This window comes from Schistocerca cancellata, chromosome 2 (genome assembly GCF_023864275.1).
Source record: "Schistocerca cancellata isolate TAMUIC-IGC-003103 chromosome 2, iqSchCanc2.1, whole genome shotgun sequence".
Classification (NCBI taxonomy): domain Eukaryota; kingdom Metazoa; phylum Arthropoda; class Insecta; order Orthoptera; family Acrididae; genus Schistocerca; species Schistocerca cancellata.
Window position 1 is genome coordinate 912,428,370 of NC_064627.1, and position 15,059 is coordinate 912,443,428.

Sequence of the window (15,059 nt, forward strand, 5' to 3'; positions counted from 1 at the left end):
TATGTAAAATATAAAAAAATCATTTTGTGGTTTATTGACAGACGAGGGCAATGTGTGGATACGTCGTATGCATTGTATGTCTTGTATTCATTGTGGCTACTAATACAGTCATGTTTTGCTAATGATTATGGTTGACTCCAGTTGGGTCGTTTTAAGGGTTTATGTAGAGCAGTATGTTTCTATGCTAACTACTCATTAAAATGTCTTTTGCACAATGATACAACCACAGCCAAAGAGTTCTCAATCCGACAGGATAAAAAAAATGATCTAAATATGTTCAGGCTTAAGGCAAGTGTACTGTATTCCGATTACCTCAATCCACAATAATTATCAGGGAAACGAAGCTCGCGACGTGTTGGTTGAAAACACTGTACAGGAGAATTCCTGCGAGCGGTGAGGTGTGCAGCAGATGACAGTAGTTTCCTCTCGGTCTGTTCTGGCTGCTGAAAAAATTTGCTTTACCAACAAACTTCATTGTCAGCTTGTTGCGTTTAGTTGTACGTCGTTCACGGTCTCCAGTTTTATTTCTCATCTACAGTACCAGTAGCAACGGGTAGGAAAATTCTAGTGAAACCTGCTCGTTGACATCACAACCCCAATGTACAAGAAATGGTTGGAATCGTTACAATTGGCGGTGTTTGTAACAGTATAAAGCAAAACGTTTATCTTGACAAAAACGGTATTCCTGTAGATGCAGACACAGCAACAATATTAGTATCTATTTATACGCGACTTACTAGTATCATAAACAAACAAATTTGGCCGACATTATTCCGGAAGTATCACTACACTGAAAAGGTGAGACTGTTTAATATACAGAGGGGTCCAAAAAATGTATCCACTGTTTAGAAGTCCATAAGTGGCAAACTAGTTGACGGAGTTGTCTCATCTTTGGTAGTATAATAGTTTGTAGTTCCTGCAATCGCCACACAAGCGTTGTATTGCGTTGTTTTGTTTTGTCAGATGACAGTCGCCAGATAGTCAGTGTTTTGTTCTTAGTTGCACCTAGTTACTCAAGTAAACATGGCTGGCGCAAGGCTTACATTCTATGAAAGGAAGTCAGTTTTGGAGTGGTATTTTAAGTACGAAAACATTAATGAGGTTCAACGGCAATGGCGAAATGAGTATCAAACAGAGCCACCGACGCGTTTAACGATTCGTCGCATTCGAGACAAATTTGGAGCCGAAGGCAGTGTTAAAGATGTACACAAACAACGAACTGGACGACATGTAACAGTAACAAGTCCAGCTAACTCCCGTCGTGTGTTACAACAACTCAATCGCTCACCACAGAAGTGGTGAGACAGTGTGCCCGTGAAACTGGAGTGAGTCGCTCAAGTGTTCGGCGAATTCTGAAGACAGCAAAGTGGAAGTGCTACATCCCACGATTGCTACACGCAATGAACGAGGACGACCCAGATCGAATGGAGTACTGCGAGTGGTTTACTAACATGGTGCGCAACGATGAAGAGTTTGCAGAGATGATTGTGTGGTCTGATGAGGCACAGTTCAAACTCAATGGTACAGTAAATCGCAACAATTGCATCTACTGGGCCGCCGAAAATCCGAACGTCCATGTAGACAAAGTCGTGAATTTGCCAGGAGTAAATGTGTCGTGTGGGTTGTCTTACCGGGGCTTGATTGGGCCATTTTTCTTTGACGGCACAGTTACTGGCGAGGTGTACCTTCAGAAGCTTCAGACATCCACCGAGACTTGTATGGAGATGTTGCCCCAGCCCACTACCAAAATCGTGTTAGGGCGTATCTCGACGAAAATCTACCAGCATGATGGATAGGCCGTAGAGGTGCTGTGGAGTATCCACCACGTTTCCCAGACCTAACTCCTCTGGACTTTTCCCTGTGGGGAACACCAAAAGACGTCGTTTATCGACAAAAGCTACGCACATTGGATGAACTTCGAGAATCCCTCGTACATTCATGTGCAAATATCCAACTGAACACGTTGCAGTCCTTAGTTCGTGCTGCAGTTCGGCGGCATCGTTTGTGTGTGGATGATAATGGTGACCATTTCGAACACCTACAGTGATATCTTTAAGTTGTACTTTAAGCTACACTTTAACCAAAAATGTGACAACTCGGTCAATTAGTTTCCAAGTTATGGACTTTTATAAACAGTGGATACATTTTTTGTACCCCTCTGTATTTACAGCCCTGGAATCTCACCAAGCAGTCAAAGTTACAAAGCTGAATTAATTTCATTCACGAAAATGTTTTAAAAGGGAGCGTCATTTTCTTCTCTAGAGTGCATCGCGATGTACGCTTGACGGAATGTTGCCATTCACGTCGAGCACATTGTTCTCGGCAGCGGACAGTACTTCTACTGGCCCCAGCCACGCTTTCACAGTACTTCGGCTGTTGAAGCGCTGAGCGCCTCTGCGTTTTAATGCTTCACGGTCGCGCTGAGTTTTACAGCGCTGCCCGTAGAACATCGCATGAGCATTCGTGAATCTCTCTCGTAGGACGGGACGACCCCTTTGATTACCGCAGCTCCTCTGCCGTCGCACAATCCACCTTAATTCTTTTAGCAGTATGCAAGAGGGCTCACTAAGCCGTAGCTGAAAAGCTGCTCGCAGCGCCCTCAATTACGGCAATTTGCTGCAGTCTCGGCAGGTAATGGCACTGCAGCAGACTGCCCGCTCGCGGAAGAACCTCCCAGTCTAACTTACCGCGAGTGCGACTGTCGTTTGTCCACGAGAAGGTTCTGCTTTTAAAGCAATGCAGTCTACGGACAAGACGCACCGATCGATTAAAGGGAAAAGTAAGGTAAGTGGAATACTGAAAACAAAAGACAAGTGGGATAAAATAAAAAACGACACACCTTGATGGAGTTATACAAGTACACTACTGCCCATTAAAATTGCTGCACCAAGAAGAAATGCAGACGATAAACGGGTATTCGTTGGACAAATATATTATACTAGAACTGACATGTGATTACATTTTCACGCAATTTGGGTGCATAGATCCTGAGAAATCAGTACCCAGAACATCCACCTCTGGCCGGAATAACGGCGTTGATACGCCTGGGCATTGAGTCAAACAGAGCTTGGATGGCGTGTACAGATAGAACTGCACATGCAGCTTCAACACGATACCACAATTCATCGAGAGTAGTGACGGGCGTATTGTGACGAGCCAGTTGCTCGGCCACTATTGACCACACGTTTTCAGTTGGTGAGAGATCTGGAGAATGTGCTGGCCAGGGCAGCAGTCGAACATTTTCTGTATCCAGAAAGGCCCGTATGTAGGGTTTTGCAGGGATTGAATGAAGGGTAGAGCCACGGGTCGTAACACATCTGAAATGTAACGTCCACTGTTCAAAGTGCCGTCAATGCAAACAAGAGGTGACCGAGACGAGAAACCAATGGCACCCCATACCATCACGCCGGGTGATATGCGAGTATGGCGATGACGAACACACGCTTCCAATGTGCGTTCACCGCGATGTCTCCAAACACGGATACGACCATCATGATACTGTAAACAGAACCTGGATTCATCCGAAAAAATGACGTTTTGCCATTCGTGCACCCAGGTTCGTCGTTGAGTGCACCATTGCAGGCGCTCCTGTCTGTGATGCAGAGTCAAGGGTAACCGCAGCCATGGTCTCCGAGGTGATAGTCCATGCTGCTGCAAACGTCGTCGAACTGTTCGTGCAGATGGTTGTTGTCTTGCAAACGTCCCCATCTGTTGACTCAGGGATCGAGTCGTGGCTGCACGATCCGTTACAGCCATGCGGATAAGATCCCTGTCATCTCGACAGATAGTGATACGAGGCCGTTGGGATCCAGCAAGGCGTTCCGTATTACCCTCCTGAAGCCACCGATTCCATTTTCTGGTAACAGTCATTGGATCTCGACCAACGCGAGGAGCAATGTCGCGATACGATTAACCGCAATCGTGATAGGCTACAATCCGACCTTTATCCAAGTCGGAAACGTGATGGTGCGCATTTCTCCCCCTTACACGAGGCATCACAACAACGTTTCACCAGGCAACGCCGGTCAACTGCTGTTTGTGTATGAGAAATCGGTTGGAAACTTTCCTCATGTCAGGACGTTGTAGGTGTCGCCACCGGCGCCAACCTTGTGTGAATGCTCTGAAAGCTAATTATTAGCACATCACAGCATCTTCTTCCTGTGGGTTAAATTCCGCGTCTGTAGCACGTCATCTTCGTGGTGTAGCAATTTTAATGGCCAGTAGTGTAGGTCACAAATTTATATTTATACTGGTATCGACGGAAAATGTAAAATCATTGGCGGCCGATGGATTAACGTGTGACACCGCAGCGCAATTTCACCGCGCAGCTGGGAAGGATTGTAAACAGGGGATATGTCCGTACCAAGGCATAAAGTCTCTGCAATTTCATTCCGTGTACTCAGTTAGACAGTAACTGTGCCTCGCAGACAGCAGCGTGAACAATATACGCACATGTCAGCATTTCGGAGAGTAAGTGTAGCTGGGCTCAGAGAAGTAGATTAGAGTAATCGGCGAATGGCTCGACTCTTCAACAGGAGTGAAACCACTATTCGACAATGTTGGCAGGAATGGGTGAACCATGGCCGAACACAGAGTCAAGAAGGAAGCGGTCGATCTAGAGAGACGGTACAACATGAGTATAGAGCATTCGTCAGAGAGGCATTCAGAAACCCGGATCATCAGTATCTTCGATCCGACGTCCAACTGGTTCTTCGACCACCACAAGGACCATTAGCAGGAGGTCCACAGACAGATGGCTGAGCTCACAGCGCATCTTGCGCCGACTACCATTGACCTCTGTACACCAACCATCCCATTTGAAGGGATGTCGCGTCCGTTCTGCCTGGGTCGCGTCCGTTCTGCCTGGATCCCATTGACTGGAGTAGAATTGTCTTCAGTGATGAGTCTGGCTTCGAATTTCGCCCCAGTGACAAGTGACGACGTGCCTGGAGACGCCTCGGAGAGTAGTGGGGTACGAACCTCACTGTCACCCTCCATAGGGCCCGACAATCAGGAGTGATGGTCTGGGATGACATTTCATTTCATAGCAGGACTCTTTGGTTATCATCGATGGCACCGTTACAGCACAGCGGTACGTTGACGATATTCTACGGCCTGTTTTGTTGCCCTTCACGGAAGCCATCCTGGGCTGACATTTCAGCAAGATAATGTGCCCGCCTGCACACGGTGAGAGTTTGTACTGTTTGTCTTCGTGCTTGCTAAATCCTACCTTGGCAAGCAAAGTCGCTGGATCCCTCCCCAGTTGAGAACGTTTGGAATATAATGGGCAGGGCCCTTCAACTAAGTTGGGATTTTGACGATCTAAAGCGCCAGTTTGATAGAATTTGGCGTGATATCCCTCAGGAGGACACCCAACAACTGTGGCTGAGCGGTTCTAGGCGCTTCAGTCTGGAACCGCGCAGCCGCTACGGTCGCAGGTTCGAATCCTGCCTCGGGCATGGATGTGTGTGATGTCCTTAGGTTAGTTAGTTTTAAGTAGTTCTAAGATCTAGGGGACTTATGACCTCAGATTTTAAGTCCCATAGTGCTCAGAGCCAGTTGAGGGAGAACATCAAACTGAATAACCCCTTGAGAGTTCCAGCAGACCGTCGCCATGACTTTACCGGCTGAGTGTGCGGCTTTGAACGTTTTCTTAGAGGGAGAGATGGAGTGGCACCATTTCATGGCTCGACGTTTCGAAGTGACGAACCCATTTTTCACCGCCTGTGATGATAACCGACAAAAAAATGTCACGATCAGCCTCGAAATCCGCAAGCAATTCCGCACAGATGGTTTTTCTTTGCTCTTAAGAGTTTTCAGGTAGGCGGTGAGGAACCGAGCGGGCACACAGCTTTGAGTACCACAATTGGGGATGAGTGTTTCAGCACCACCAACAGAGACGTCCAGTTGAGCAGCGAGGCGTCTGATAGTGATTCGTCGATCACCTCGAACGAGAGTGTTCGCACAGTGCAACACTGCTGTAGTGACAGCTGTGTGCGGTCGGCCGGCGACCTCGTTGCTATGATGACAGGCGCCTCGTCCATCGACTCACTGTGTTTTTTTTCACTTCCAGGTCACCATAGTCATTCTGTAAGAGCCTACGAATATCTGCGGTGTGCTTTCCATGAAAAGGAATTCAGTGAGAGTTCCAGCCTTGGAACGCACCTCTGTTATAGACTATTTTGAAAGCCACCTATCGGAACTTCACGACTATAGCGGCTGAAGCGGGAATATTCCACGATGTCCGACAGCAAATTCCGCATTTTTTGAACCGAAATTGACCAAGATTTCAGGTGTGCCTTCAAGGGGATTTATCGCTGCTCAAAGCAATACCATATTGCAACTCATTTTGCTGTCCGCGTATCCGAGCCGACCTTCGGCGCGGTGACTGACGGGAGCGACCGCGGAGTTTGCCATTTACGAAATGATAATTAAATAAAGGCCCTAAGCTGTCGACAGGCATTGATATAAATCAACGGGGACAGTTGAAAATGTGTGCCTCACCCGGGACTCGAACCCTGGATCTCCTGCGTACATGGCAGATGCCCTATCCATCTGAGTCACCGAGCGCACAGAGGATAGTGCGACTGCAGGGATTTATAGCTTTCACGGCCCCCGTGTGACCCACATTCCCAGCTTAATGTCCACACACTACATTCGTAGTTCCCCTTGTAAGTGGACTGTTTAGGTTTTTATATTGGTAACGCCACGTAGCGCTCTATATGAAAATCACTGGATGTGCTGTGTGCAGTCTGTGGCTGGTTGGCATTGTTGTAATATTCGCTATTGTAGTGTTGGGCAGTTGGCTGTTAACAGCGGCCGGTCGGAGTGGCCGTGCGGTTCTAGGCGCTACAGTCTGGAACCGAGCGGCCGCTCCGATCGCAGGCTCGAATCCTGCCTCGGGCATGGATGTGTGTGATGTCCTTAGGTTAGTTAGGTTTAATTAGTTCTAAGTTCTAGGCGACTGATGACCTCAGAAGTTAAGTCGCATAGTGCTCAGAGCCATTTGAACCATTTGTTAACAGCGCGTAGCTTTGCGCAGTTGGAGGTGAGCCGCCAGCAGTAGTGGATGTGGGGATAGAGATTTCTGGACGTGTGTCCATCAGAGACAGTATATTTGTGAGACTGGATGTCATGAACTGATATATATATATATATTGTGACTTTTGAACACTATTAAAGTAAAAACATTGTTTGTTCTTTGTCAAACTCTTTCATTTGCTAACTATGCCTATCAGAAGTTAGTCCCTTCAGTAGTTAGAATCTTTTATTTAGCTGGCAGTAGTGGCGCTCGCTGTATTGCAGTAGTTCGAGTATCGAAGATTTTTGTGAGGTAAGTGATTCATGAAAGGTATAGGTTATTGTTAGTCAGGGCCATTCTTTTGTAGGAATTTTTGAAAGTCAGATTGTGTTACGCTAAAAATATTGTGTGTCAGTTTAGTGTTGATCAGAATAAGCAAAGAGCGAAATGTCTGAGTACGTTCAGTTCTGCTCAGCTGTTTGAAAATCAAATAACGTAAGGGGTTTACCAGCACAGTCATTCATTAATTTTTCTAAGCGGACGTTTCACCCTGCTCATTACACTCATTGCTCGCAGCAGACAATCTTACCGACTCCCGTAAGAGTCCGGGCAATGCGTGTGCATCCAGCACAGAAGGAGGAGGTCAATGGCCGGTTAGCCTTAACTATATGAAGATGGTATCTGTTCTTTGAGACATGTCCGCAAGAACAGATACCATCTTCATATATTTGCCATTTATGGTCGCCCCTATCAGCCACCACGCAGAATGTCAGCTTAGACTGCGCGAACAGTATTTACCAAAAAAAAGGCTCTGAGCACTATGGGACTTAACTTCTGAGGTCATCAGTCCCCTAGAACTTAGAACTACTTAAACCTAACTAACCTAAGGACATCACACACATCCATGCCCGAGGCAGGATTCGAACCTGTGACCGTAGCGGTCGCGCGGTTCCAGACTGAAGCGCCTAGAACCGCTCGGCCACACTGGCCGGCCAGTATTTACACACTGCTTGGACAGTCTTACGGGGTCCAACGGCTTTGGCCAGATTTGCCACGAAAGTCGGCTCTGATAGCGCTGTTACAAACTATCACCAATACAGGCAGCTGGTACGCTACCTTCTACTACTCACCTACTAGAGTTGCCTTGTATCAGTCACCAGGGTAGCACAGGCAGTAGCATACCGTACTGCCACGACCCCCCCCCCCCTTCCCGCAGTATACCGCCACCAGATAACTGAAAATGACAGTATGTGAAGGAAGACATTCACCAATATACAGCTGCGAACCGCCCTGAAGAGTACCGCAGCAAGTCGATCGAAACGTCGGCAGTTTAGTTATTTACAACGACGCCGCCAAATATCCAAAATTATTTTATCCAAAATGACATCTGCCATGGAGGCCTACGAACTTAATAGAGGCAGCATGTCGGTCGCCTGTATGTATAACTTCACGCTGTGATGAAGGCAGCTGTGGAAATCTCGTAGCGACAGTGAGTCAGTCTGTGACCCCTGGTGTCACGGCGGACGCCCTCTGCCCTATGGCACGGCAAGCTCAGCCGTGGCTCGGCTCGGTTCGACGCGACGCCGTAAACTGGTGAGCCATTAGCCGCGTCGCGAGCCCCACTTCCGCACGCTATTGCTCGTTCCGGAGCTGACGTAACCGCAAGCGGCCGTGGAAGGCCAGCGATAAACAACCCGCCGCGCAGTGCTCGGACCTGAATGCCACTGTCCTACGTCGTGCAGGACACACTGCTGGGCATTAAAATTGAAAAACCTGGAAAGATAGCCGTTAACAAAATTACACAGTATAACAGGAAGATTAAACCTGTGTGTGATTTGGTATACACGGCACGAATTTTATGCGTAGAGCCACCATCTCTGGCAACAACGGCCCTAAACCGGCTGAGCATTAAGTCGAACTAAGCTTGGATGAGATACAGACTGGCGTGAACAGTCATGGGATTCCTTCAAATATCGTGTCGGACCTCCTTTCGCCCAGCGTAGCGCAACATCGAGACTCAACAAGTCGTCGGAAGTCCCCTTCAGAAATGCTGGGCCATACTGCCTATATAACCGTCGACAGCTGCGAAAGTGTTGCTGGTGATGGATTTTGTGCACGTCCCATACGTGCTCGATGTTATACATGTCGTGTGGTCTGGGTGGCCAAATTATTCTGTTGAAATGTCCGGGGGGACTTATGACCACAGCAGTTGAGTCCCATAGTGCTCAGAGCCATTTGCACCATTTGAAATGTCCGGAGTGTTCTTCAAACCAGTCGCGAACAACTGTGGCCTGGTGACATCCATAAAAATTCCATCGTTACTTGGGAATATGAAGTCCATGAATGGCTGCAAATGGTCTCCAAGTAGCCGAACATAACCAGGACCCAGTCCATTCCATGTAAACACAGCCCACACCTGCCATCAGCTCTTAGCAGCTGAAATCTGGACTCATCTGACCATGACACGGTTTTCCAGTAGTCTACAGCCCAACCGATATGGTCACGAGCTCAGGAGAAGCGCTGCAGGCCATGTCGTGCTATTAGAAAAGCCACTTGCGCCGGTTGCTTGCTGCCATTGCCCATTAACGCCAAATTTCGCTGTACTGACCTAACAGATAGTTCGTCGTACGTCCCAGTTTGACTTCTGCTGTTATTTCATGCAGTGTTGCTGTTATTTCATGCGGTGTTGCTTGTCTTTTAGTACTGACAACTCCACACGCTCGCCGCTGTTCTGTCGTTAAGTGAAGCCTGTCGGTCACTGCGTTGTCCATGGTGAGAGGTAATACCTGAAATTTGGTATTCTCAGCACATTCTTGACACTTTGAATCTCTGAATATTGAAATCCCCAATGATTTCCGGAATGGAATGTCCCGTGCGCCTAGCTCCAACTATCATTCCGCATTCGAAGTCTGTTTAATCCCTTCGTGCGACTATAATCACTTCGGAAACCTTTTCACATGAATCACCCGAGTACAAGTAACAGCTCCGCCAATGCAGCGCCATTTTATACCTTGTGTAAGCCGTCTCTACATGTGCATCTCACTATCCCATAACTCTTGTCACCTCAGTGTACGGTTACGTCATTCGACGCTGATTCAACGATAATGCTGGATATTCATCATTTGGATTTGCAGCTCCTTGTGTTTTCCGTGTTTGCAGTTAAAATTGCTGGATGTAAGGTCCGCCAGTTATGCGAAACACCGTTTTTTCCAAGTTCCCAAACATCTGTACCATCATCAGTGGGTTTCTGTTTTATTTAATATTTAATGTGAATATTTTCACTAAATGATTAGAAAATTACGGTTTCCTGAATATTGTCAAGTCGTGTGTGTTGTCTGTTTTTTGTATGGTGAGATTTAGAAAATGTACTGTGATGTTTGTTTCTGTTTTTAATGTGAAGTTAGTTTTTGTGTGTAAGTTTTTTATTTCATTGCGTAGCTGTTCAATGTGTGTATGTGGTGAACAAATGAACACTGGCTGGGCTGGGACAGAAACAACCACGTTTACAGTGTGTTTTGGTGAAGTGCAAAGTACCTTTACGACCATATTTGTCAAAATATGGGTCATATCTACATGTGCTTCACAACACCTCATCAGGGTGCTGAGAAAAAAGGCTTGCCACACAAAAACGTAAGTAAGAATAAATATAGGCGCAAAATATCGCGACAAACTAAATTAAGTTTAAAGTGTAAAATGATACGTTAATTCCCAAAAAATTTCTCATCAGCACCGTTTGGTTGCAGATGACAAGCATCCTGTAGTACATAATACACAAGTGGTCCTGAAAAACCATACAAACCGAGTGTAAAGGTATTAATTAAAAGAAACAAATTGTTGTTTGAACTAAATATCCAGTAATTATGTAACCATTTAGTATAAATGTTCACATTACAGATTAAATAAAACAGAAACCCACTGATGATGGCACAGAGGTGCTGAAACATATTTGGGAACTTGGGAAAAACGGTGTTTTGCATAACTGGCAGACCTTAGCACTCCGTCTTCAGGCCACAAGTGGCCCATCGGGACCATCCGACCGCCGTTTCATCCTCAGTTGAGGATGCGGATAGGAGAGGCGTGTGGTCAGCACACCGCTCTCCCGGTCGTTATGATGGTTTTCTATGACCAGAGCCGCTACTATTCGGTCGAGTAGCTCCTCAATTGGCATCACGAGGCTGAGTGCACCCCGGAAAATGGCAACAGCTCGTGGCGGCTGGATGGTCACCCGCCCGACAGCGCTTAACTTCGGTGATCTCATGGGAACCGGTGTATCCACTGCGGCAAGGCCGTTGCCGGCAGACCTTACATCCAACAATATTATGCTGGAGTTTATCAGTCGTAGGGGATGGTGAGTGGTGACGTGCCAGTCTCTCAGCAACCCGTGACCAGATGTTTTCAGTGGGTGAGAGATCTGGAGACCGTGCTGGCCAGAGCAGCAATCACCACCTACGTTGAGCTAGGTCAGGACATCACGGGCGACATGCTGCCGTATGTTATGTTGTAGAACGGTAATAGAGATCTCGGAGATAGGGCACAGCAACCGTCCTTCTTAACACGTCAGATATGAAAATCTGCTAAAGAGATTAACGATTATGCGAAGTAGAGGTGATACTGATTTGCACCCAGTGGCACGCCAAACCATCAAGCCATGTGCTGCGCCGGCCGCGGTGGTAGAGCGGTTCTAGGCGCTTCAGTCCGGAACCGCGCGACTGCTACGGTCGCAGGTTCGAATCCTGCCTCGGGCATGGATGTGTGTGATGTCCTTAGTTTAGTAGGTTTAAGTAGTTCTAAGTTCTAGGGGACTGATGACCACAGCTGTTAAGTCCGATAGTGCTCAGAGCCATTTGAAACATGTGCTGCGCTGGTATGACGATGAGGAATGCAAATTGGCAGCCCGCATCTCGTGGTCGTGCGGTAGCGTTCTCGCTTCCCACGCCCGGGTTCCCGGGTTCGATTCTCGGCGGGGTCAGGGATTTTCTCTGCCCCGTGATGGCTGGGTGTTGTGTGATGTCCTTAGGTTAGTTAGGTTTAAGTAGTTCTAAGTTCTAGGGGACTGATGACCATAGATGTTAAGTCCCATAGTGCTCAGAGCCATTTGAACCATTTGAATTTTGCACATTGGCAACGTCCATTCCCCCGAGAGCCGCTGCATGCTGATACGCCCATCGTGACGCTGTAACGGAACCGGTACTCGCCTGAAGACAAGACACGGTGCATCTCCTGCGTCCAGTGGCGTCGCTGGGCGCATCTCTCACTGCACTTTAGTTCTGCTGCCGCATCAGGGGAAGCTGCAACAAGATTGCCATGCTGACAGGCCGTCGTGTTACGCAAGTCATCGCACTGTCTGTGTGGAGACGTTCTTGCTACAAACACGCTCACTTCCTGAACTGCCAAATATACCATACGATTTGTCTATCGTGCACTAGACAGATGGGGCCGTCGTGATCGTGCATGGCGCTGAGTATGCTCCTTCTGAACCCAATGATTCCTATTTTCATGACAGGGGTTGGGTCCGAAACAACGCGAGCAGTATCGCGTAATGACAAATCGCAGTGTCGATAGGCCACGGTCTGGCCACTGTGGATTTTCGACACGTGCAGGTAGAGGTTTGTCCCTCTTGCATGAAGCGTAAAACAATTTTCTCACAATCAACAAACATTCAAGAACAGGCTACCATCACCCATATCTGCTGGAACGTCATATTTTGGTGCGCGTTGTGTCTGGACGGCTTATATGACTAACGCAAAAATATATAGCGCGTCATACCACCACAAGAAAGCAGTATTATATCGCATCTCTATCGTTGTGAAAAATTGTGAGCTGCGCTATGGTTCGGACTCAACATTAAAGAGCAGAGTCCACAATATCTGGCTGCGGAAGGTACATTCAGACTAGGAAGAAGGAAACGGCCGCCACTTCCAACAGAGCCATGCCCAGTAAAGCACTGCCGTGATCAAAACAATTACAAGACGTATCGGTATAGAGAATACTTAGTTGTGCGTTGGTGAACTTGGATACTGCAAAGATAACGATAGAAAATGCAGTTTAATTTTCCGTCATATTTCCCAAAAAAAAAATGGTTCAAATGGCTCTGAGTACTATGGGACTTAACATCTGAGGTCATCAGTCCCCTAGAACTTAGAACTAGTTAAACCTAACTAACCTAAGGACATCACACACATCCATGCCCGAGGCAGGATTCGAACCTGCGACCGTAGCGGTCGCGCGGTTCCGGACTGAAGCGCCTATAACCGCTCGGCCACACCGGTCGGCCATATTTCCCATTTATTTCTTTTGGATGCCAGGGGCATCTAGTTCTCAGGGACATCGCAGTAATGTCCCGCTTAGTTACGCCACAGCACATATCATATATAATGCCATAAATTTAAAAACATATTTGTAGAGGGTATGTGACCCACCAGTAAAAATACAGTGGTTCCCTTTGCGATTTCCTCATTACTGGCACGAATTCTTTGCTTTTGAGCTTACTGTTGTGGGTTGTAGCAATATTCAGCGTCACATAAATCAAATCTAGTTCCCAAGTAGATTCTGTCTAGCTCTGAGTCAGATACCTACATACTTGCACAATGTGAAGTATAGTACATAAAGCCCGCCCGGTTGGCCGTGCGGTCTCACGCACTGCCTTCCGGGCGGGAAGGAGCGCTTGGTCCCCGGCACGAATCCGCCCGGCGGATTTGTGTCGAGGTCCAGTGAACCGGCCAGTCTGTGGATGGTTTTTAGGCGGTTTTCCATTTACCTCGGCGAGTGCGGGCTGGTTCCCCTTATTCCGTCTCAGCTACACTATGTCGGCGATTGCTGCGCAAACAAGTTCTCCTCGTACGCGTACACCACCATTACTCTACCCCGTAAACATAGGGGCTACACTCGTTTGGTGTGAGACGTTCCCTGCGGGGTCCACGGGGGCCGAACGGCACAATAACTCTGGGTTCGGTGTGGGGCGGCGGAGGGGCGAAGTGGACTGCGGTAGTCGTCGTGGTGTTGAGGACCACTGCGGTTGCGGCGGGGACGGAGCCTCTCCGTCGTTTCTAGGGGCTCGGTTAATATAACATAACATATAACATAGTACACAAAGGGATTTTATTGACGGCTGAATAGAGCGCACACAAGAGAAGCAAGTTACCTGCGTACTGGAGGCCAATGTGAGGCAGTGAAGTATACCCACGTGGTAGTTAATGGGACAGCACACAGTGGCAGTACTGACAGGCGCCTCCTACCTAGCCGCCGCAATGAACAAAACATTATTCGCCCGCTCGGCTTGGTATGTGGCGGTCCCACTACACTACAGGGACGTCAGTGTGTGCATGCTGGCTGCTCTCCGATCTTTCTCAGACGATTTTAAAGAACCTATTTGGTATAAAAATCTGATTACTTCAAATCTTATAGCCTCATTTATCAGTTTTATGATAAACTTCCAATCGCTGATAGAATGAAGGCTTTCACGATCGGATGACATTGCTGTTAGCAAACTTTTCGGGGTATAAGGTCGTGGTCCATGGAAGTCTTCTGTTCCTGGACGCCGAATTAAAAAAAAATAATCTAAAGCATGCTTTCGAGAAAAATGGCTACTCGGCGAAGGAAGTAAACAGAATTCTACGACCAAATAATGGGAAGCCCAAGGACAAGCATGAAAAACAACGATGGAAGAATACAGTTTCTCTCTATCAGATCAGATTGGAAAGATTTTACAGAAACATGACATTAGACCGGTTCTTAGACCAACATAGAAAATAGGTCAAGCACTCCGATTTGTGAAGGGTAAACGCCCTCCTCTGTCAGCATGTGGCGTATATGAATTCTCGTGTGCGTGTGGTAAAGTTTATATTGGAACGACCAAGAGAAGCGTGAATACACGGGTAAAGAAACACAAAAGTCTTTGCCGATAGAGAAAATAGACAAATCGGCAGTAGCAGAGCATGCTCTTCAGCCAGCAAGTCAGGAAGTGAAGTTTTCCGAAATAATAATTTTATCTACGACGACGGACTATTATCCACTGCTATATAGAGAAGCTATCGAAATA

At 47.3% G+C, this 15,059-nt stretch overlaps 1 protein-coding gene across 4 annotated transcripts in view; it reads right to left on the reverse strand.

The window, feature by feature from the left end:
* Nucleotides 1-15,059, reverse strand: part of LOC126162853 (phospholipid transfer protein C2CD2L) — a 585,870-nt gene that overhangs the window by 507,764 nt on the left and 63,047 nt on the right. The window lies entirely within an intron of this gene.